The sequence below is a fragment of the Brassica rapa genome, chromosome A09, assembly GCF_000309985.2.
Source record: "Brassica rapa cultivar Chiifu-401-42 chromosome A09, CAAS_Brap_v3.01, whole genome shotgun sequence".
NCBI lineage: Eukaryota > Viridiplantae > Streptophyta > Magnoliopsida > Brassicales > Brassicaceae > Brassica > Brassica rapa.
The window spans coordinates 23,604,933-23,623,431 of NC_024803.2; the positions used below are offsets into that span (position 1 = coordinate 23,604,933).

The 18,499-nt window shown below is 43.2% G+C and overlaps 1 protein-coding gene across 1 annotated transcript in view; it reads left to right on the forward strand.

Annotated features, from left to right (window-relative positions):
- The window catches only part of LOC117128145, a 734,122-nt gene that overhangs the window by 451,242 nt on the left and 264,381 nt on the right, over positions 1-18,499 (forward strand). The gene's annotated exons all lie outside the window — the stretch shown is intronic.

The following is an 18,499-nucleotide window of genomic DNA, read 5'->3' on the forward strand; positions in this document are numbered from 1 at the left end:
GGACCAACCTCTTCAAGTTTTGGCAAGTTTTTCATTGCAGGGTTTTGATAACATTTGGAATTTACGTAAGCTTTTTGCTTTTCTACCATAAGAATTTTAGAGTTTTGGTAATGGAGTAAATGCTAATTTTGAATTTACTTTTATTTTTATTATTATGGAAGTTGAGCCTTTGTTTTATTGTTATTTTCCGCCTTGTGTTTTTGTTTGTATGTAAGCTGTTTAATTCTCTCTAACGGTCAACACCTCATCTTGTTTGGTAAAATTAGATTTGACATACCAATCGGAGAAAAGTTATAATTAATTAGTCTGGTTTTTTCGGAAATTTATTAGTAGGTTACACTTCCAGATGAGATTAAATTGTTTCAATAAAACTTGCATACACTTTGGTAAAGTGAATTTGTTTCCAAAAAATATGTTGCGAGTTTACAAACGTATTATTATTTATCTTTATCATGTTCTGCTTAGTCAAATATTAGATCGAATTGGTATTCAAATATCAAAGAGTATTTATCTTTATATTTTTTTTTTTTTTTTGTCATCAACTTTACAGACTCATATAGACTCTGTGAACCAAACTGGAAGATTTTGATCCATGTGAACTACAAAAGACGTTTCCTTCCTAGCGCTACGGGCTAAGCTATCCGCCTTCTTGTTCTGCGTTCTTGGTACATAGATAATCTCTGCGTGGAAAAAACTCTCTTTCAAGCTGTTTATATCCTCTAAATAACTTGCAAATGCTGGCCATTCCTCTGGTGTTGAAACCATCTTCACCAATTGAGAACAATCCGTTGCAAACGTAACCTGAAATTGTCGTAAGTTTTTCATACATTCCATTGCCCATAACAAGGCTTCCATTTCTGCATGAAGGGGAGAAAGTGACGCCCGAACATTCCTTGCACCCATCAAACCCGCAAATCCCTCTAGAGTACTATACCATCCTTGACCTGAAAAAATATCATTTTCTTTCCAGGAACCATCCGTAAAACACCATCTTCCTGGGATTGACGGAAGAATCATTGCCCCTACCGGTTGGATCCTCTTGTTATCATTCAAAATTTGAGCCTCAGCCCAAAGTTTTGATTCCGTTTCAGCCAGTTTAAGGGTATCCAACGGATCCACATCCATATTACTAAAGACTTTATTATTTCTTTCCTTCCATATATACCATAGTATCCATGCAAACTGATGATCCTCCATCTGTGGAACAACTCTCCAAAAAAGATGATCCATGTTCACAAAGAGAGAACTTGTTGGAAACAATGTTGGACATGTTGGAATCTTTGAAAGAGCCCATGTCTGAAGTGCAGGAGGGCATTCAAAAAACACATGGTTGATCGATTCCTCCTCCGCACCACATCTTGCACAAACAATGTCGCCGGGTATCCCTCGCTTATGCAGATTTTTCTTGACTGCTATACACCCTGTCACCAATTGCCATAGAAAATGTTTAATCTTTGGTGGACACCGTATTTTCCAGCAATATGCTTTCAAAATATCCACTGTGGGTCCAAACACTAGTGGTGGTTTTTCCTTATCTGGATATATCCTTTCAATCTGAGTATTTATCTTTATTTATTGATTGAAAATTATGATTATAATAATTCCAAAGCTATTATTAGAATGGTCAACTAAGTTAACCAGAAGAAAAAAAGAATTTTCAAGTAAAACCTATTAATTTTGTTTTAAATTGTTGCACTATGATTAACATGATCATTATTCTTTTGCTGATCGACTATGACTTCTTTTTAATCAACTTCGTAGTCAAGAGGATTAAAACTTGGTTAGTTTCCATTCATGGGGACTTTGAGTTGAATAAAGATAGGATGTAAAAAATGGTCTAAAACTAGTATACTAGGAATTGGGCCACTTTGCCAATCAACTCCGATGATATAGTGTAGGGGTGGGAAGAAAACCAGAACCGAAGCAACCCAACCGAACCCAAACCAAAGTATATGTCTAAACTATTTGGTTAAAGATTCAATCAACCTAAATGGGTTAGTATAGTTTGGTTTTAAACCGAACCGAATCAAAAACTCAACATGTTTCTTTAATTAGTTTAAATAAATATATTAATAGTATATCTATTTAAGATATTTAACTATTTAACCTAAATAAAAATAATAATTTATAAATTTTACTTATAAATAGATTCTTTTAAATAAATATATTAATAGTATACATTAACACTAAAACCGAAAATTACCTATGATATTTATATTAAGTTTGAATATAATAATATAATATTATTCTATTATATCTTCTACATTTTTTTGATGTTTAATGATGATTTTCTTTATACTTTTATAAATTATATTTGTGTAACCGAACAAAAAAAAACTAAAAGATAAACTCTACTAAACTAAACAAACACAAACAAAACCAAAAATCCCTTAACTGAACACAAACCCAACGAGACTAAAATTGAACCGAATAAAAACCAATCCAAACTAAAACTGAACACAAAAAAAAAAAAACTAATTTCAATTGACTTTGGTTATTTTTTTTTAAGACTAACAAAACCAAACTGAACCGAACCCGAATTTAAACAAAAATTCCCACCCATATTATAGAGAATTGGCCCACATGGCTTCATAATTTTTTTTCATTGATATAAAAGTGAAAATTTTGAAATATTACTCACTATTCATTATTGGATGTACCGTGCCTCACCAAAAAAATTTATTTCATTCTAATTTTTGCATAAACGGTTGTTTTTAAGTTGCAGGGTTCAATTTTATATTATGTGTGAATCATTCCATTGAACTTGTTTGTTTTAAGAAGATTCAACTTTAATTTCATTGTAATTTATTAAATTTTTAATATGACTTTTCGGATTAGGCCTGGACAAAAAAAAAACGGAGCCGAAGATCCAAACCGAAATACCTGAAGCTGAAAGCCTCAAATACCGGAATGGTTCTTATATTTCTATATCTGAAATAACCAAAATGAACCAAACCGAGAACCGACGAGTAACATAACTAAATATATAATTTAAAATCTATTAAAATAATCCAAAAATATTTGAAAATTTAAATTATTGTTAAGTAGATCCGAACTACCCGAAAGTATCCAAAAATACTCGGATATTTTTATCCAAAATATCCAAAGTAGTTCACCACAATATCCTTCATTTAAGACATCAGATAGAGTAAAAGTTCTGCTCTAACCTTGTGATCTACTAGTGCTAAAGTGACACATTTCCCTAAGTCTAGATAACAATTCTAAGCATGTGTGTAGGAATTTGATTTCAGATGACTAAGATTTAATCTAAAATGACAAAGTTTCAATCAACACATTTCCCTAAGTCTAGATAACAATTCTAAGCAAGTTCTTTGTCAAGACAAAAACTCATTTACTCTCATTGATCAAACATCAATTCCTTTGGTTTGTGTCAATCAAACAATCATGAAGAACAGATCATTCAACTTTCTAAACTCCCTTAACATCAAGTAGCTTTGGTAGGGTAAGCTAAGAGCATGTTGAGTTGGCTCAGACATTTCATCGAACACCTTCCGGGAAATGAAATGTCTAGATTTCCAATCTAAAATAGCCAACTCTGGATTAGCATTAAGATCACTCAATCAAGCTGGGAAACATATTAATCTACTCTAAACATTCTAGCTCATCACTTAATCATCCTAATCATCCTAACCCATGAATCCAAAGATGACTACTCACTCATTATCATGGCATACACTAAATCATTAGTTGATCTAAGTTTAAACATGATTAATAATCAAAGCTATCAAGCAATCATAAAAGATAACGATCAAGATTATATCTTTCACCTAAAAGTGGCTTTTTGATTAGATAGGAAACAAGATAATCTCAAATTTAGGTCTAAAAAGTATTTATAGAAAACTAAAACTCGAGTTGGACCAACCCAACAAGCCTGGGTTGACCCACAAAAACATAGATATTTTTCTCAGTTGTGACTAGACGAGGTCGCTACGCTCATAGCGACTTAGTCTTTGAAGTCTTGAACACATAGCGACCTCGTGAAGTCGCTATGGCTGGCTGCTGTAGAAGGCGCTTCAATTCTAGCGGTCTCTCTAACCCGCTACACACTCCCGCTACGGTACTTAGGCGTCTCAGGTTTTCAGCTTTATCTTCTGTAGCGACCAGCATTTGCCGCTACGCCTGGCCGCTAGGATCCTTCAACGACTCATCTACATTCTTTGGGCATCAAAAACTCCTTTGGGCACAAAGTTCATCATGAAGCTGTCTCCAACACCTGATAAGGACTAATGCATGACAAAGCAACCTAAATACTTTGTAAATGCTATTCCAAAGGACCAATATGTACAAGAATGGATGATTAAAACAATGTAAATGTTGGGGAAAAATACCCCGATATCATTTCCTCCAGCCTCGAGGCAAGACCTAGGGCCCTGGGTCCCCGATAAAGAAATGCTCCAGGTCCCCGCTAAATGGAACCCTGGGATCGGTCCCAAGGACCACCCCCTGCTCCAAGAAATGGGAAATTTCCGATAAGTAGAACCTTCCATATTTCCGAATATGGAAGACTTCCACCTACTCCAACCGACAAGAACCGACCTAAAGACAACTATATAAAGGGAACAAAAACCCTAGAACAGGGGATCGCCACTTTTAGACTTAGAGACTAGGCTTAGACGGCTAGGGTTAGGGTTCTTACCCAATATCTTGTAATCCTTGCTTGTTCTATTCAATAAAGATCTCTTCAAGTTTCTTTCTCTTTTACTACTCTAAAACCCTTACGAAATACCTATAAATCTTCTAATAAAACCAGCTTATCCATATTTTGTGGTACTCTAAAAGAGCCTACACAAAAATCCCCTAACAATTTGGCGTTAGAAGGAGGGGAGTAATCAAACTACATGACGATGACGGTGGACGAGCATAACGAGCCATCCGACGGTGCCCAAAGAGTAGCTGAACTCCAAAAGCAAGTTGACGGCATGCAGAGCTAAATAATCGAGTTGACTCAAACTCGAGAAGCAACTGGGGAAAACCCTAACCTCTCTTCAGAAGTCCAGAGTCTGAAGGAGAAACATGACGAACATTTCAAACAGCTGGAACAAAGCGCCGAAAAGCTCAGCCAGTTGCAGTCAGAAAATACGGTCCTCCGGGATCAAAACCAAGCCCGCAATACGGCAGGCAACAAGAAGCGACCGATCCAGCTCATGCGTCAGGTGTAGCCGGGGCAACGCGTGAAGGAGCTGAGAATCCTCGAGTCCCCAATCTGGAGGAGAGTGATTCCGAACCAGAATACGATAAGGAGATACCTGAGAAGATATCAGCGACAGAGTCCTCCATGACCGCCTACCTCGAGCAGATGTTCTCTAAGAGATTCGATGCCATGCACTCCATGGTGGAACGCCTACCAGGAGTAGCCCCCCCCCCCCCCCCCCCCAATCTGAAGGAGTAACCTAGACTCCTACGCCGATACCCCCTTCGTGGAAGGAACACCTTGGTCGAGATGCCTAGGAAGTTTTCCTTCCCCAGCATAAAGATGTACGACGATACGTGCGACCCCGAATATCATATCGCTCAATACAAGCAATGGATGCTTGCAGTTGCACTTCCAAAAGAATCTCGCGTGGCTACAATGTGTAAAGGTTTTGGCTCCACTCTGATCGGACCTGCCTTGCAATGGTTCATCAACCTACGCACCAGGTCCATATCCTCTTTCGCGAGCCTCAGCGACAAGTTTGTGGAGCAATTTGCGAGTAGTAGGAGCCTGGAGAAGACTTCAGATAGTCTCTACGAGATTCTTCAGCATCGGGTAGAACCCCTGCGAGATTACATAGCCCGCTTCAACCAAAAAAATGTGGCAGTTTCCGAGTGCAGCATTCCTATCGCGATCTCTACCTTTAAAAGGGGTCTGCTTCCAGACGGAGGCCTCTACAAAGAACTAACCATGTATCCCTGCAAGACCATGGTAGACGTGCTATCCCGGGCCTGGGCGCAAGTGAAGTAGGAAGAAGACGTTGCTAGCCGCGCTAAAGCCCAGCCGAAGCAGGACCAAAAGTCAGCCCGATCAGACCAAGGAAATCGGGATGAAAGATCCTCCCAGAGGGCAACCAAAGACTCCAGGAATAGAAACCGGGGCAGGTTCCAATACCGACCCCTGGAAAAGGAGGAAGGAATGTCGGTATCCACTTGGCCCGACATCTCCCATCTCTCGATATCGACACCGGATGGGCCAACAGGTCAAGTGGCCTCAGAAAATGAAGGCACCTGACTCGTTCCGGAACCCTGGTCTCTGGTGCGACTTCCATCGCGACCACGGTTACAAAACCGAAGACTGCATCGCTCTAAGGATCGAGGTTAATGAACTACTCCAAAAGGGGCATCTCCGGAAATTCCTCTCAGAGAAAGCAAAGAACCATCTAAATAAAGAGGTGCCTGCGAAATCCGCTGGAGCTATACCCGTCTCGCCACCTCGCCAGGACATAGTGATCCATGTCATATCCGGAGGTTCAAAGATAAGTGGCATGAGTCATGCAGCTGCCAAGAAAAGCGCCCGTAACGAAAGCGCTTGCTCCTAGGTTCCGACAAAATAAGCTTCACGGCCAAGGAGCAGCAGAGGATCCTGGTTCCCCACCACGATGCCCTGGTTATCTCACTCACCGTAGCAAACTGCTTGGTGAAAAGAATACTAGTGGACAACAGTAGCTTCAGCAACATCATCTTCCAGACTGCGTACCAGGACCTAGGGTGTTGGGGTCAAAATCGGTCACGACGGAATCAATGTCTGAAAGTCCGTAAAAATCAGCATGAACGTTTTTACAAAAAGTAATCTTCGTAAAGATGTAGAAATCTTTACGAAGAGCCTTGCGGTAAAATCTTGTTCAAATCTCAATCGAACCACTAAATACCGATTGTCCGAAGGCAACGAACATGTATCCAAATCGGCCGCGGACAAGCTCGAGTATGGCAATCAGACCGCAGACAAGCCAAGCTCGATCGATACGCGGCGACCAAGCATGCACGTAGCGACAGAGCATGCGTACTGCTCGGTCGCTATGTAGCGACCGAGCACGCGTACAACTCGGTCGCTACGTAGCGACCGAGCACGCATCCTGCTCGGTCGCTACGTAGCGACCGACCACGCGTCCTGCTTAGTTGCTACGTAGCGACCGAGCACGCGTCCTGCTCGGTCGCTACGTAGCGACCGAGCTCGAGCCAAGCTCGGTAGCTACGTAGCGACCGAGCGCGCGTCCCGCTCGGTCGCTACGTAGCGATCGAGCTCAAGCCAAGCTCGGTCGGTACGTAGCGACCGAGCATCCATCCCTCTCGTTCGCTACGTAGTGACCGAGCGTGCTTTCCATTCGGTCGCTACGTAGCGACCGAGCTCTTCCAAAACGTCAATACGACACGAATCCATGCATTCTCGTCTACCCTTCGATGCTATCTCCCGAAGACCGTAGCAACCCATTTCATGTTTTCCACCATTCGAAGTCATCAATCAAAGTTTACGATAAAAACTTCGGAAAGATCGTTTTTATAGAAAGAAGCCATAATAAACGCCTCGAGTCAAAAGACGGCCCAAACGGACCTAAAACATGACTCGAGACCCAACTTACGATTTCTTAACCAACAGCTCGTAAGCCGCATGACGGTTTACGCTTGGTTCGCAAGGAAAGATAAATGTCAAGTTTTCGCGGATAAATACGAAATTTTGAAGATAATTATGAAGATCGGGAAAATGAAATATCTCCATTTTTATGCTATGACGGCTTAAGGGCAGAAGGGAAAAAGCGTAAACTGACCTAGGAGCGAGTATATAAGGAGTCCTAGGCGAGAGGCATGAGGGGGGGGGGGACTTTTTCAGAGCAAACTTAGCACTTAGAGTAATTTAGGCATATTTCTGTTTTTGTTATTCGAGCTGCGACTCAATTAGGTTATTGCCGTCTTAGGGTTTTGGAACTAGGAATATCGCCGACAGCTCTCGAGCCCAGATTCGGTTATTGCCGTCTTTTCGATTTCTTATTTTTTGTCGTCTTTATTTCATGTTCTGATTGCTTGGCGTGTGGTATTAACAGATCTCCGGGACCTCTGGAAAATTAGGGTTTTCCTAGTTTCCTTATTTAAACGGAAATCGACAGTGCAAATTTCGGTTCCCACAGTTTGGCGCTAGAAGGAGGGGGGGGGGGTACGGATCAATCTAACTCTCAGCCATAAAACGCTTGATCAAAACAATGTCTGGAAATACGAAAAACAAAATCGCACGTTTGCAATAACGCTGGTAAGACAACTCCAGCCGCCACTGCGCCTATGGCCAACGCCTACGCAAACGCCACAGTTCTTGAGAAAATCGAAAACCTTGCCGCGACTTTTCGCCACAGGAAGTGTAATGAAACGAGCTCGCGATTTGTCTTTCTGAACATAAAGGGAAACTATAAATCTTATCAAACCCCATAAGTTTGGCTCATTACCGAACAAAAGAAATATCAATGCGTAAGGGTTTTACCAAAACACGTTTTTCGAAAATATTTCGGAAGGGTAAAACTTGTTTTCCCAAAAACCACTGAAAAACCCCTAGGTTAACCGCAGAAAACGGAAGCGCAACAAATCGATTACACAGCTCGGTCGCTACATAGCGACCGAGCACGCACACGGCTCGGTCGCTACGTAGCGACCGAGCACGCACACACTGCTCGGTCGCTACGTAGCGACCGAGCACGCACACACTGCTCGATTGCTACGTAGCGACCGAGCACGCACACTGCTCGGTCGCTACGTAGTGACCGAGCACACACACACTATTCGGTCGCTACGTAGCGACCGAGCACGCACACTGCTCGGTCGCAATGTAGCGACCGAGCACGCACAACTCTCTATTCGCTACGTAGCGACCTGTAAGGCCTCAGAAAGGTCCTCCTTTGGGTTCTATTTTGAATCCACATCGAAACGCTTTTCGTTTCGTCTCAATCGGAGTTTCCGTTGAGATTTTATGACGAAAACAAGTAGGACTCTTCTTGGCTCGCTTCCACTCGCTACGTAGCGACCTGTCAGACCTTCACTCGCTACATAGCGACCTGTAAGGACTCACAAAGGTCCTCCTTTTGGTTCTCTTTTGAATCCTCATCTAAATGCTTTTCGCTTCGTCTCAATTGGAGTTTCCGTTGAGATTTTACAAAGAAAACAAGTTGGACTCTTCTTGGCTTGCTTCCACTCGCTACGTAGCGACCTGTCAGACCGTCACTCGCTACATAGAGACCTGTCAGGCCTCAGAAAGGTCCTCCTTTGGGTTCTCTTTTGAATCCTCATCGAAACGCTTTTTGTTTCGTCTCAATCGGAGTTTCCGTTGAGATTTTACGACGAAAACAAGTAGGACTCTTCTTGGCTTGCTTCCACTCGCTACGTAGCGACCTGTCAGACCGTCACTCGATACATAGCGACCTGTCATGCCTCAGAAAAAGTCTTCCTTTGGGTTCTCTTTTGAATCCTCATCGAAACGCTTTTTGTTTCGTCTCAATCGGAGTTTCCGTTGAGATTTTACGACGAAAACAAGTAGGACTCTTCTCGGCTTGCTTCGACTCGCTACGTAGCGAACTGTCAGACCTTCACTCGCTACATAGCGACCTGTCAGGCCTCAGAAAGGTCCTACTTTGGGTTCTCTTTTGAATCCTCATCGAAATGTTTTTCGTTTCGTCTCAATCGGAGTTTCCGTTGAGATTTTACGACGAAAACAAGTAGGACTCTTCTTGGCTTACTTCCACTCGCTACGTAGCGACCTGTCAGACTTTCACTCGATAAATAGCGACCTGTCATGCCTCAGAAAAAGTCCTCCTTTGTGTTCTCTTTTGAATCCTCATCGAAACGCTCTTCGTTTCGTCTCAATCGGAGTTGCCGTTGAGATTTTACGACGAAAACAAGTAGGAGTCTTCTTGGCTTGCTTCCACTCGCTATGTAGCGACCTGTCAGACCTTCACTCGCTACATAGCAACCTGCCAGGCCTCAGAAAGGTCCTCCTTTAGGTTCTCTTTGGAATCCCGATCGAAATGCTTTTCGTTTTGTCTCAATCGGAGTTTCCGTTGAGATTTTTACAACAAAAACAAGTAAGACTCGTCTAAACTCCTATGCTTGCTCCTACTCGCCCTTACCTCCATCGTTGTGTTTTCCTTCAGATCTCGGTCGAAATGTCTCTTGTTTCGTCTCGATTGGAGTTACGATTGAAACTTTACGATAAAAAAAAAACACCCGCAAAGACTTGTTTTCTCGCATGAATTCAAATTAATCGTATAAAACGGCAACGGTTAACTTAACACCTTAGCCGCCTCAACTATACGATTACATTGAACCTTTTTATAAAAATTGACGTCGTATCTAAGGAGAAGATAACAGTCAAGTTCGGAAGATAAATGTTAAGTGTCAAAGGATAAAACACCAATATCGAAAATGGCGAACATACACGAGAAGAGGAAGGGGAAATGAGCAAGCAAAACTGAGAAGAGACAAAACTGCATCTTCGAGAGAACTAAGCTATTTTCGACTTGAAATTTTTGAAATCAGACTTGGAATTTTCATAGAAAATTACTAAGAAATAAAAACGCCTTTGAGACTGCCATAGAACTTTAGGGAACGTAAAACCTAGGTAGATAGTCTAGCGAACTAAGTCTTAGGCGATTTTTCCTGTCTCGATATATCGTTCCATAACTGTTCATCCAGATCTTGTAAACCGATCTAAATTCTCCAAAATTCGAGAAACGATCGCCAAGCATATCAAGCTCGTTTCCTAAGGAGAGACAAAAAGTAGAGACATCAACGTCGTCTTAAAACCGATTCGTTTCTGGCAATTTTCTCGGAATAGACATATTCCAAGTCGTCAACATGGAAACAAACAAATCACAGTCCCTGCGTCGTCTTTAAATCATCCCGGATTATCGATCATTCCAAACCACAGAAGAAGAAACGTACACAACCCTTCAAAGTATCGGTTCAACTGTTTTCTTCCGTAAAAAAAAGGGGGGGGGAGTAGGTACGTATACTATACATGTATACTCCCAAACTCCAAAAAACTTTTGCAAATCGTCAAGAAAACGATTTTGTCAAAGCAAATCGTCCCAAATAGGCAAACAACGATCTAAAATTTGTCTAAACGCTAGGAACATATCTAGACAATCACAAACATAATCTCAAAGACTATACATCATTTCTTGTCGCAATCATGTGTACAGAAAACCTGTATAAATATCAAACTGAAACTCGACGAATAGCCAAAGTATTGAACCCTTTTCCGGCTTTAGAAAGCCATTTTCGTTTAAAAATTTCTACGAGAAATCTTCAATCACCAAAGCATTTCTTTAAATTTCCGTTGTACCAAGTGAGTCATGGAAAAGTATCGAAAACATTTGCGACGAAGAAAACTCGAGAGTAGATGTAGCATCGTGCACATTAAAAGGAACACTTTCCTCCCGACGGTTAGCTAGATCCCCCTCTGGTTGACCAATTCGTTCCAGAAACGAATGTGTCATGAGAATCCGCTCAAAAAAAAAAACCTATGAAAAACGTTCTGCGACTAGATCGTAATGAAATAAACTTCGGTAACACTCCATGAGTAACTCCAAGCAACTTTCAACTAAGATCGAAATCACAGCAGAAACGTTTCTTGTAAAACCCGCAGAAACAACGCAACTTGAGTGAACACATCCTTCTCGCCTCGCCAAACTATTTGAGAAACCATCGCTCCATCACTTAACAACTAAACGACAATTTACGATTTGTTTAAAAACGTCGTGTGACTATTAAGAGAACAATTATCGTATAGCCCACAGTCCACTTTGCGGGCTTAAATTCTTCGTAAGGAAACTCAGTCCTAACAACCAAACGGTTAACGGAAAATCTAAACTTTGTTAAAAATTGACCAAGTTCAATACGCTCCACAATTCACTTTAAGCCCGCAACGTTTTACCCATAATACGCGGCGTGTAAGAAAAATTTTGTAACAAAGCTTCTAAAATTATACGAAACATCTTAAAAAATGCACGAAATAGATCTCGGAAGGCCAACACTTCACAAAGCATTATGAAGGAAACACTTCTTCCCATGGAAAAATTTACGCGACACCTCAGTCCTAATTCCTCGATCGCAAATCAATTTATTAGAATCCAAACATGATCAATAACTTTGGCTGCGAACATCCGTAGTCAAACCAGAATGTTTCTCAAACGCAGGGCTAAGACTAAACCCTTGCAACATCGCGAAACATCTTCAAGCCCGTGAACATTTCAATCACGAAACGCGGCATACAAAAGAATAACAAATTTTCAGCATCGCGAGACGTCGCAGACGCCTGAAGATTCATTCTTCGACGAAATTTCCTTCCTCGATAAAAACACCTTCTTGGAAGACCAGACAGTCATACGCACTAACATATTTTCAAAACATATTCTTCGCGAAGACTCAAAAACGGTAATATCTACCGATAAGTTTGTTGCTGATCACAACAAACTCTTAACGTCCTAAACAGACGTAGCCATCTTGTAGAGATAGCTCTCGTACACCCGACACAAGGGTATATAGCGCTATATAAAAAATAATCCGAAATTTTGGTCAACATTTTCGGGAGACTTAAAAATAGTCCTCGAAGAGATGCTCGATTCCTACCATACAAGTCACGTAAGCCGAGAACATATCGCAGACTTTAAAGCGGGATGGAATCAGGTCGAAAACGATACGGGAAACGTAAGTCGAAGTAGTCATCGCACCCCATAAAGCCGTGATTAGACCTAGGTCTTGCCCTAAACCCAGCGCACTGATCTCTAACACCTTTAGGCATAGTATCAAACACCCTGATACGAGATCCCAAAATTTGTCTCTTGGCCAATATTCGAGCGTCTTCAGAAATCCCGCAAGTTTACACATTGTGGAAAACTCTCGAAACAGATCACAGATATAGCAGTTCACACAGAGTTAGATTACGAGATGACAACTCGTAGTCTTCCCTCTACACCCATATAAAATCCCATCGGCAGAAACACGCCTGATAACTTCTACATATAAACTAGACCGTAAAGGTCTCGCTTGAAAACTAGTCATAAGAACCTAAACTCCAAGACGAACTACGAAAGGCTTGATCCTTCAACAAGGGTACGTAGGCAGCCGTCATAAGGCGCAGCCCCAATCTTATCGCGTTCTACTTTTAGAAGAGCGAGAAGACCACTTACCACGAACCTTTTCAACCATTAATTCCGTCTAACTCACCTTAGTTGCCTAACTTGACAAACCACTCGCTAGAAGCTCATGGTTCTAACGAGCTGGGGGGGTAACTGTTGGGGTCAAAATCGGTCACGACGGAATCAATGTTTGAAAGTCCGTAAAAATCGGCATGAACGTTTTTATGAAAACTAATCTTCGTTAAGAAATCTTTACGAAGAGCCTTGCGGTAAAATCTTGTTCAAATCTCAATCGAACCACTAAATACCGATTGTCCGAAGGCAATGGACATGTATCCAAATCGGCCGCGGACAAGCTCGATTATGGCAATCAGACCGCGGACAAGCCAAGCTCGATCGATACGCGGCGACCAAGCATGCACACAGCTCGGTCGCTACGTAGCGACCGAGCTCAAGCCAAAGCTCGGTCACTACGTAGCGACCGAGCGTGCTTTCCGTTCGGTCGCTACGTAGCGACCGAGCTCTTCCGAAACGTCAATACGACACGAATCCATGCATTCTCGTCTACCCTTCGATGCTATCTCCCGAAGACCGTAGCAACCCATTTCATGTTTTCCGCCATTCGAAGTCATCAATCAAACTTTACGATAAAAACCGCGGAAAGATCGTTTTATCGAAAGAAGCCGTAATAAACGCCTTGAGTCAAAAGACGGCCCAAAGGGACCTAAAACATGACTCGAGGCCCAATTTACGATTTCTTAACCAACAGCCCGTAAGCCGCATGACGGTTTACGCTTGGTTGGCAAGGAAAGATAAATGTCAAGTTTCCGCGGATAAATACGAAATTTTGAAGATAATTACGAAGATCGGGAAAAATGAAATATCTCCATTTTTATGCTATGACGGCTTAAGTGCAGAAGGGGAAAAGCGTAAACCAACCTAGGAGCGAGTATATAAGGAGTCCTAGGCGAGAGACATGGGGGGGGACTATTTCAGAGCAAACTTAGCACTTAGAGCAATTTATGCATATTTTCGTTTTTGTTATTCGAGCTGCGACTCAATTAGGTTATTGCCGTCTTAGGGTTTTAGAACTAGGAATCTCGCCGACAGCTCTCGAGCCCAGGCTTATACCTTGTTGTAATGCTCAAACACAGATTCGGAATAAGATCTACTTTGCTCTCTTTTCGATTTCTTATTTTTTCTCGTCTTTATTTCGTGTTCTGATTGCTTGGCGTGTGGTATCGACAGTGCAAATTTCGGTTCCCAAATAAGGTTTGGAGGAGAGTTCCCTGACGCGCAAAATAACTCCACTCATCGGATTCAGCGGCGAAGTCAAGCAAACGGTTGGAGAGGTCACTCTCCCAGTATACGCTGAAGGGATCAACATGTCTACCAAATTCCTGGTCGTCGACTGTCAATTAGCATACAACATGATCCTAGGACGACCCTTCATCAAATGGTGAAGTTCCCTATACCCTGGGGCATCAGAATAATCAAGGGAGATCAGGAGAACTCTCGATCCTGCTACAAGACCACCTTAAAGGGAAATACCAATGTCTTATAGCAATTACAGAAGAGACCTCAGGTCCCGCAAACTCAGGGACCAGAGGTCAAGAAGGCAGGCGAATGGCGATCGGTTCAGAGGACGCGGACCCCGAATCATGTGAAGGACACCCTGAGGACATGTATCGACCGCTTCACATGGTCTCACTCAAGGTCCTCCAAAGCGGTACATGCTCAGAAAATATGGATCTCGCAAGATCCTCGTCCTCCGACCCGCATGGATCTCGTCAGCTATCAACCGAAGGTCTCGCAAATGAAGAAGTGGGGCATAAGCACCATGAGGAGACCTCCTCTGAAATCATACTGGACGGATCTGGGGCAGAAGTCACCCCCGCCAACGAAGAACGAAGAAACCTAGCCAAGCCAGAGCTCCTCAAATCTGGTCGCTCCGGTGGATGAATGCGACTACACATCTCTTGGCCGTGCTGAAAACCTTCATTACCAGGAAACACCGGTCGTGGACCCCCCCAGTAACAAGAAAATCTACGGAAACCGGGGCACTTGACATATCTCGGTCACGGTCCCCGGACCCAAGGGAGAAGCAGTACCCAGCAATGGAGAGAGGGATGACGCTCCGAGGCAGCACTCGTATAATCCTCAACAAACCGGCATGGTGTCCACCTCCCAGGAGGAAAGCGACAGACGGGTCCACAGAACCCTGAGGACTGGTCACGACCACAGAGTGCCGCTACAGACCGCAGCGAGAAAGAGGAATCCTCCAGCAGGGGCACTCACCCAAACAGCGAAACCGAGCCTACGGGCTACATAACAAAGGTAAAACATGGCCTAACCACTAGGGTACCTCGCAAGCTAATGTCTTGCACGGTCTCCGGACCATGATTTTTATTATTTATTTATTATTTAAGCATTATGTTTTCCTACTCCTATGTACGTTGAAACGTCTCCAGACAAAAGCTTATGTAATAAAATAGTTCTGACTATAAAAGAGTAGTAGGAGTACCACAGTACTTAAAGGGGCAAACGAGCTGGATCAGGTCCAAGCAACCTCCAATCCTGGCCAACCCTCAATGAAAAGTGGTACAACCACAGAAAAACAAAATGGGTATGAGACATAAAGAAGGAATGTGTATGCGCAAGCCTGAGTATGCTGTCAAAACTACCTAAAACCCCTGTGCAGCCTAATGCGCATCGGGGTCCCCAGAGTACCAATGTGAAAAGCACATGTATTAAAACGCTACGAGCTATATGATACATGAAACATATGGTATATGCCCACTGCAAAAGTATTGTGAAACACATGAAGCAGTCTAAATCATGCTTCTCAAGATGTGGAAAGCAGCGTAAGCCTGGCACTTGGGTCACAACACCCATACCATCACCCTTTAAGCATGTCAGTGACTTCCTGCAGAAGTAGAATACATCATAGGAACTCGATAGTGGCCAGCTTCCGAGCGGCAGAATGCGAAATCTAAATAGGTACCGGTAGTAGTCTTGCCTAGGAAGACAGGGTACGGTCCCTGCAAAAAACAAAAATATTCCGGGTTCCAAAGGAACTCAGGGTCTTTATGCGAGCCCCCGATCTAAAGAGGAAACCTAAGGTTCCCCAAACGATTCCGGGTCCTACGTATAAAATCTAAGGAAGAACCTCTGGGTTCCCCTATAGCCTCCAGGTTCCAATTAAAGATCTCAGGGTCTAAAGAAGAACCTTCGGGTTCCTATACGACCTCAGGGTCCAGATACACTAGGGTCCCAATACAATCTCCGGATCTAAGGCAAGAAACCCTGTATTCTTATACGACCTTCGGGTCCAAATCAGAGAAACCTCTAGGTTCCAACCACGATCTCCGGATCCGACTAAAAAATCTATGGATTCCTACATCACCCCGGGGCCCCAATCTCGGTCCCAGGACCTAAATAAAGAACCTTCGGGTCCCAGATAAAAGACCTCGTAGTCTGACAGGGACCTCTGGGTCCCAAGACGCAATCTAAGGATACAAGAGGAGCCCTTGCGCCTCCCTCTCCAATGATCCCCAGATCCTATCATTCAAATTTACGAAAAGAGGGATCGTAGACTCCAAAGTTCCACTTCGATTGAGAAATAGGCGAAAAACAATATTTTTCGAAAAAAGATACAGGAACAAAGGAACAGAAAGGAGTAAAAGGGTAAAAAAAAAACGAAGCATCATTCATAAAGTCAAGGAGGGGGCTACAAAGGGCCTTTATTCAAAAGAAAGCGACAAAAACCAAAGTCCCAAAAGATAAATCAAAAAGAGGGTTCCTCCGAGAAATGCGACCCTATAACAGATCTTGGGGTTGCAGCCAGAGAGAGATTCTCCGATTGACGGCCAAACCCTCCAGATAAGAACAGGTGACGATGATACTCTTCTTCTGGATTCCAATGATTTAGGCGCTTCTCCATCCACTCCCTCATCAGCTCCCACCTAGCCGAAGCTCTCACTTGCTGAATTAGAAGGTCCCGACAAGCCATCATATCTTGCACCTGGCCACGGAGAAGGAGGACCTCGCTAGTAATTCTCCAATGGGCATCAACCAGAAGATCCTGGTTAGGCATAATCTCGGTGCTTGTTGACGAGATAGAAGACATACCCCAGCCGATAAAGCGGTCCTCGCCAGTCTTGGTGGAGGAATATAAGAAAGACGCCGCTTCCGCATTTTAACCTTCTGATACTCGTCATAAATAACCGATACCGGATACCTCACCGCGTTCCCTAGAGAAAAAAGTGTATACATGCATGAGAAACAAAATAAGACATAGTCCTATCAGATGGAGAAGAAAGGCCTACTACCCCAAACACGGCTATGACGCATGGCCTCCCTGCTCACCAGAAAGGTCACCCAACGAAATCACCGGGGAATTCCCATTACAAGCTTCGCCACCCCTTCTCGAGCAAAGGGAACCGGGAGAGATACATCTGACAAAGCAAGAGCTAAAATGTCAGGATCAGGTCCCCAAAAGGATGGTAAAGTTCAAAACTTAGAAGGAAAGCTCACACACGGTACGTCAAGACGTAGGGTAACCCAGTGGCTCACGAATCTTCACAAACACGTACCGACTGTTCCAACCATCCCCAAAGGGATGATTTCCTCTGACATCCCTCTAAGGTTCTTCGACCAAAGGGGCGCCATCATGAGATCGAAGATGATAGAATCCATCTTTGTTTGCCAAAAGAGCAAAGTAATAAGAGTATAATACCTCATGCACCCCAATGGAAAATCCATGGAGTTCTCCGAGTACTTTGAGAGCCATTAAAGTCCTCTAGGTTAGGGGAGTAAGTTGAGAAGGACTGAAACCGAAGAAAGATGACACTTTGCCTATAAGAGAAGGAATAGCACCCCGGAAGCCTGCTTCCAGATACGCTTCATATATAGCCACCTCACCCGCTCTGCCATCCAGAGCGCGTTCGAACTAGGTTGGACTCCTCATCCCCACTGAAGGATGAATCAAGTACTTCCTCCTTATGTTAGCCAGATCCCCATCTCGGATCTCAGAACGGGGACCGTCATCAAAGAAACAGGAACGAAGCCTTCTCAAGGGCGCCATCGGAACCGCTTCACTATCAGCCTCCGGAACGTTCCCCCAAGATGGAACGGGGGACGAGAAAGGATCGGTAAAAGGACGACACGGCCTTGCACGACTACCCACGAGCGAGGACAGAAACGAAAGCGGCTCGGGATTCATCTTTCTCAGCTAAGAAATCAGCGCTAGGGATGGGTTGAGGCCAGCTAGGAACTGTCGTGAATCTCTATTTATATCCGGGTCGTTCCCTTTGCCACGGGATCAGAAAAAGAAATAGGGATGTTTCCAAATATCCCAAAGAATCCTTGATTTAAAGAATGGACGATGAAAA